Here is a 6,000-nt window from a genome sequence, read left to right as displayed (position 1 = left end):
GGCTCAGGAGGGAGGTGCAGGGGTCGGGGTGAAGGGGACACAGTGCAGGGGTTAGGGGCTCAGGAGGGAGGTGCAGGGGTCGGGGTGAAGGGGACACAGTGCAGGGGTTAGGAGCTCAGGAGGGAGGTGCAGGGGTCGGGGTGAAGGTGGCACAGTGCAGGGGTTAGGGGCTCAGGAGGGAGGTGCAGGGGTCGGGGTGAAGGGGACACAGTGCAGGGGTTAGGGGCTCAGGAGGGAGGTGCAGGGGTTGGGGTTTTGGGGGGTGCATGCACAGTGCAGGGGTTAGGGGCTCAGGAGGGAGGTGCAGGGGTCGGGGTGAAGGGGACACAGTGCAGGGGTTAGGGGCTCAGGAGGGAGGTGCAGGGGTCGGGGTGAAGGGGACACAGTGCAGGGGTTAGGGGCTCAGGAGGGAGGTGCAGGGGTCGGGGTGAAGGGGGCATGCACAGTGCAGGGATTAGGAGCTCAGGAGGGAAGTGCAGGGAGTAGGACTGAAGGGGATGCAGGGATTGGGGCACGGGAAGGGAGTGCAGGGATCAGGGTGAAGGGAACACAGTGCAGGGGTTAGGGGCTCAGGAGGGAGGAGCAGGGATTAGGGGTGAAGGTGGCACAGTGCAGGGGTTAGGGGCGCAGGAGGGAGGTGCAGAGATTAGGGGTGAAGGTGGCACAGTGCAGGGGTTAGGGCGCAGGAGGGAGGTGCAGAGATTAGGGGTGAAGGTGGCACAGTGCAGGGGTTAGGGGCTCAGGAGGGAGGTGCAGAGATTAGGGGTGAAGGTGGCACAGTGCAGGGGTTAGGGCGCAGGAGGGAGGTGCAGGGATTAGGGGTGAAGGGGACACAGTGCAGGGGTTAGGGGCGCAGGAGGGAGGTGCAGAGATTAGGGGTGAAGGTGGCACAGTGCAGGGGTTAGGGGCTCAGGAGGGAGGTGCAGGGGTCGGGGTGAAGGTGGCACAGTGCAGGGGTTAGGGGCTCAGGAGGGAGGTGCAGGGATTAGGGGTGAAGGTGGCACAGTGCAGGGGTTAGGGGCGCAGGAGGGAGGTGCAGGGATTAGGGGTGAAGGTGGCACAGTGCAGGGGTTAGGGCACAGGAGGGAGGTGCAGGGGTCGGGGTGAAGGGGACACAGTGCAGGTGTTAGGGGCTCAGGAGGGAGGTGCAGGGGTCGGGGTGAAGGGGGCACAGTGCAGGGGTTAGGGGCACAGGAGGGAGGTGCAGAGATTAGGAGTGAAGGTGGCACAGTGCAGGGGTTAGGGCGCAGGAGGGAGGTGCAGGGGTCGGGGTGAAGGGGACACAGTGCAGGTGTTAGGGGCTCAGGAGGGAGGTGCAGGGATTAGGGGTGAAGGTGGCACAGTGCAGGGGTTAGGGGCGCAGGAGGGAGGTGCAGGGATTAGGGGTGAAGGTGGCACAGTGCAGGGGTTAGGGGCACAGGAGGGAGGTGCAGGGATTAGGGGTGAAGGTGGCACAGTGCAGGGGTTAGGGGTGCAGGAGGGAGGTGCAGGGATTAGGGGTGAAGGTGGCACAGTGCAGGGGTTAGGGGCGCAGGAGGGAGGTGCAGGGGTCGGGGTGAAGGTGGCACAGTGCAGGGGTTAGGGCAGAGGAGGGAGGTGCAGAGATTAGGGGTGAAGGGGACACAGTGCAGGTGTTAGGGGCTCAGGAGGGAGGTGCAGAGATTAGGGGTGAAGGTGGCACAGTGCAGGGGTTAGGGGCGCAGGAGGGAGGTGCAGGGATTAGGGGTGAAGGTGGCACAGTGCAGGTGTTAGGGGCGCAGGAGGGAGGTGCAGGGATTAGGGGTGAAGGTGGCACAGTGCAGGGGTTAGGGGCACAGGAGGGAGGTGCAGGGATTAGGGGTGAAGGTGGCACAGTGCAGGGGTTAGGGGCGCAGGAGGGAGGTGCAGGGATTAGGGGTGAAGGTGGCACAGTGCAGGGGTTAGGGGCGCAGGAGGGAGGTGCAGGGATTAGGGGTGAAGGTGGCACAGTGCAGGGGTTAGGGCGCAGGAGGGGGCAGAGGTTGGGAGTGAAGGGGGTGTAGGGATTAGGGACACAGGAGGGGGAGCAGGCATTAGGGACGAAGGGGACACAGTGCATTAGGGGGAAGGGAGGGTGGGGAGCCCCTGGGGGGCCTGGGGCAATGGGGGGCACCACGCCCACGGGGGCTAGGAGCACCAAAATGCAAGTTCGCCCAGGGTGCCATTTTCCCTAAGGCCGGCCCTGACAAAGGCAAGAGCAGTTCAACACTGATCTCGCCACGCGTAGTAGCTACTACACAAGATTGCTTGTGGCATTCACGGAGGTGCTGACCACAGTGGAACGCTGCTTTGGGGCTCGGGAAACAAGCCCTGAGTGGTGGGATCACATCGTCATCAGCGGTATATTATCGCCTAGGCCGACGAGGCCTAGGCCTAAGGTGGCAAATTTGAGCACCCACGAAGAAACTCCCCTGCTCCAGCTCGCCTCCTCCGCGAGCGCGCCACCGCGTCCTGTTTCTCTCCCCTCCCTCCCAGCGCTTGCGCCGCGAAACAGCTGTTTCGCAGGGCAGGGAGGGGGGGGGAGGGGGAACGCGGCGCGTTGGGGGAAGAAGCGGGGCCAGGGCGGGGATTTGGGGAAGGGGTTGGAATGGGAGCGGAAAAAAGGTGGAGTCGGGGCGGGGGCAGGGGCAGGCGGGGGGGGCAATTATTTCAGGGTCTGGGGCGGCAAAATCATTAATCCGCCACTGATCGTCATGCATGTCTGGGGTGATGAGCAGTGGCTGCACAACTTTCGCATGAGGAAAGCCACTTTCATGGGACTAGGGTGACCAGACGTCCCGATTTTATCGGGACAGTCCCGATTTTAGGGGACTTGTCCCGCGTCCCGACCTTACATTGGTTGGGATGCACTTTGTCCCTATATCGGGGGACCGTCTGGTGGAGGACGCAAGCCGGCACTGCCGGCGCCGCTCACCTCTTCTTCCTGGGCCCTGAGGCAGCTCAGCTGAACTCCCAGCGCCTGCCTGCCCGCCGGCCGGCAGGAGCCTGCAGAGTGCTGCAGCCCCACTCCCCAGGCACGCACAGAGACGGCGAGGAGATCTCCACTGTGTGCTGCAGGGGCGGGGGGGCTTGCAGGCGCCGGCAGCGAGCCCCCCCGCCCCTACCCCCGCCCCCCCCAACCCGACCCGAGCGACCTTAGGAGCCAGAGGGACAGGACCTGCCTGCTGGATGCTCCCTGGGAGCCGCTCCAGGTAAGGCTAGCACTGCCTGGGACTCACCTGGCCCCCTGGCAGGTCCCTCTGGCGGGGGGGGGGGAGGGGCTCTGCATGCTGCCCCCAGCCCCCCTCCCTCCCCGAGGGGGGAGGTGGAGACGGAGCGGAGGCAAGCTGGTGGGGGGCGGGGTGTGGAGCTGCTGGTGGGTTCTCAGTTTTTCCTGTGCCCCGGCAGTTTTTTTTGTTTTTTTGTTTTGCTCTACCGCCCGCTTGTTTTTTGTTTTTGTTTTTGTTTTGCTCCGTTCCCCCTGCCCCGTGTCCCGATATTTGACCTCTGTCATCTGGTCACCCTACATGGGACTGTGTGAGCTCGCTCCAGCCCTGAGGCACAAGGACACAAGAATGAGAGCTGCCCTGTTGTTGGAGAAGTGCGTGGCGATTGCACTGTGGAAGCTGGCTACTACAGACTGCTACTGATCGGTCGCTAACCAGTTCGGAGTGGGAAAGTTGAGAGTTGGACTTAGGCTGACCAGATAGCAAGTGTGAAAAATTGGGACAGGATGGGGGGTAATAGGAGCCTATATAAGAAAAAGCCCCAAATATCAGGACTGTCCCTATAAAATCGGGACATCTGGACACCCTAGTTGGACTCATGTTGATGGAAGTGTGCAGGGCCATTAATCTCATCCTGCTCTGAAAGACCATGATTCTGGGCAATGTGTATGACATTGTGGATGGCTTTGCACAAATGGACTTCCCTAACTGCGGAGGAACGATAGAAGCAGGCCAAGGAAAAGGAGGACCAGTGAAGGAGAAATAGAGCTCAGGAACAGGTTTGGGTGTTTGGATAACGAGGAAGGGGTGCAGCAGGTGGTAACTGAAGGGGGAAGGGTGAGGAAAAAGAGAAGAGCGGCTAGTCCCATAGAAAGAGGGGAGGAGTTGATGGAGACAGCACCAAATCTAGGCCCCGGGAGGGTACAGGATGGCATAAGGGGGATTATAACGGAAAATAGGAACGGACAGGAGTTGCGACTAGAGGGAACAGGGGATAGATTAGTAGATCGCACTGTCACCAGGCAAAGGCAGGTTTATGTGATTGGGGACTCCTTACTGAGGAGGTTAGACAGGCCTGTGACCAGGGCGGACCCAGAGAACAGAAGGGTGTGCTGTCTACCGGGCGCTAAGATACGGGATGTGGACCTGCGGTTGAAAAGGATCCTAAAAGGAGCAGGTAAGAACCCCTTGATCATCCTTCACGTAGGAACGAATGACACTGCTAGGTTCTCGCTAGAGAGAATCAAGGGAGATTATGCCAGGCTGGGGAAGACGCTTAAGGAAATCGAGGCTCAGATCATCTTCAGTGGGATTCTGCCTGTTCCTAGAGAAGGGCAGCAAAGGGCTGACAGGATTGTGATGATAAATAGTTGGCTAAGGGAGTGGTGCTATAAGGAGGGCTTTGGGATGTATGGCCACTGGGAGGCTTTCGGGGACAGACAACTGTTCTCACGGGATGGACTTCACCTAAGTAGGGAAGGAAATAGACTTCTGGGAGGGAGGCTGGCTCATCTCATCAAAAGAGCTTTAAACTAGGAATTCGGGGGAGACGGTTGGGAGATGTCCAGTTAATCTCCACGCCAGATTACAACATTGAGAAGGAGGGTGACGAGACAAGAACTGATATAGCCAGGGGGAAGAGATTGGACATAAGGAAGACGGGGGGGATGGATACTAGACTAATAGGTCATACTGGCGGTACGGTGTCCGTACCAAATTGGATAACTAATGTGAGAGAGGCTAAACGGCATAAATTAAGATGTTTATACACCAATGCGAGAAGCCTAGGTAACCAAATGGAGGAATTGGAGCTCCTGGTCCGAGAAATGAAACCGGATATCGTACGAATAACCGAAACGTGGTGGAACGGTAGTCATGACTGGAGTACAGGTATGGAAGGGTATGTGCTGTTTAGGAACGACCGGAACAAAGGTAAAGGTGGGGGAGTAGCATTGTATGTCAATAATGAGGTAAACTGTAAAGAAATAATAAGTGATGGAATGGATAAGACGGAGTCTGTCTGGGCAATACTCACATTGGGTAAAAAAACTACTAGAGCCTCCCCTGGGATAGTGCTTGGGGTGTGCTATAGACTGCCGGGATCTACCCTGGATATGGACAGAGAACTATTTAATGTTTTTAGGGAAGTAAATAGTAATAGGAACTGTGTAATCATGGGAGACTTTAACTTCCCGGATATAGATTGGGGAACAAATGCTAGTAACAATAATAGGGTTCAGATTTTCCTAGACGTGATAGCTGATGAATTCCTTCATCAAGTAGTTGCTGAACCGACGAGGGGGGATGCCATTTTAGATTTGGTTTTGGTGAGTAGTGAGGACCTTGTTGAGGAAATGGTTGTAGGAGACAACCTTGGCTCGAGTGATCATGAGCTAATTCGGTTTAAACTAAATGGAAGGATTAACAGAATTAAATCGGAGACTAGGGTTTACGATTTCAAAAGGGCTAACTTTAATAAATTAAGGCGACTAATTAGGGAAGTGGATTGGACTAACATATTTATGGATCTAAAGGCGGAAGGCGCCTGGGATTATTTCAAGTTGAAGTTGCAGGAGCTGTCGGATGCCTGTATCCCGAGAAAGGGAAAACGGTTCGTAGGCAGGAGATTTAGACCGAGCTGGATGAATGAGCGTCTCAGAGGGGTGATTAAGAAAAAACAGAAAGCGTACAAAGACTGGAAGAGGGGAGGGATCAGCAAAGAAACCTACCTTATTGAGGTCAGAGCATGTAGAGATGGAGTGAGAAAGGCCAAAAG

The sequence above is a fragment of the Emys orbicularis genome, chromosome 3, assembly GCF_028017835.1.
Source record: "Emys orbicularis isolate rEmyOrb1 chromosome 3, rEmyOrb1.hap1, whole genome shotgun sequence".
Taxonomy (NCBI): Eukaryota; Metazoa; Chordata; order Testudines; family Emydidae; genus Emys; species Emys orbicularis.
Note: the sequence above shows the minus strand (reverse complement) of the source record.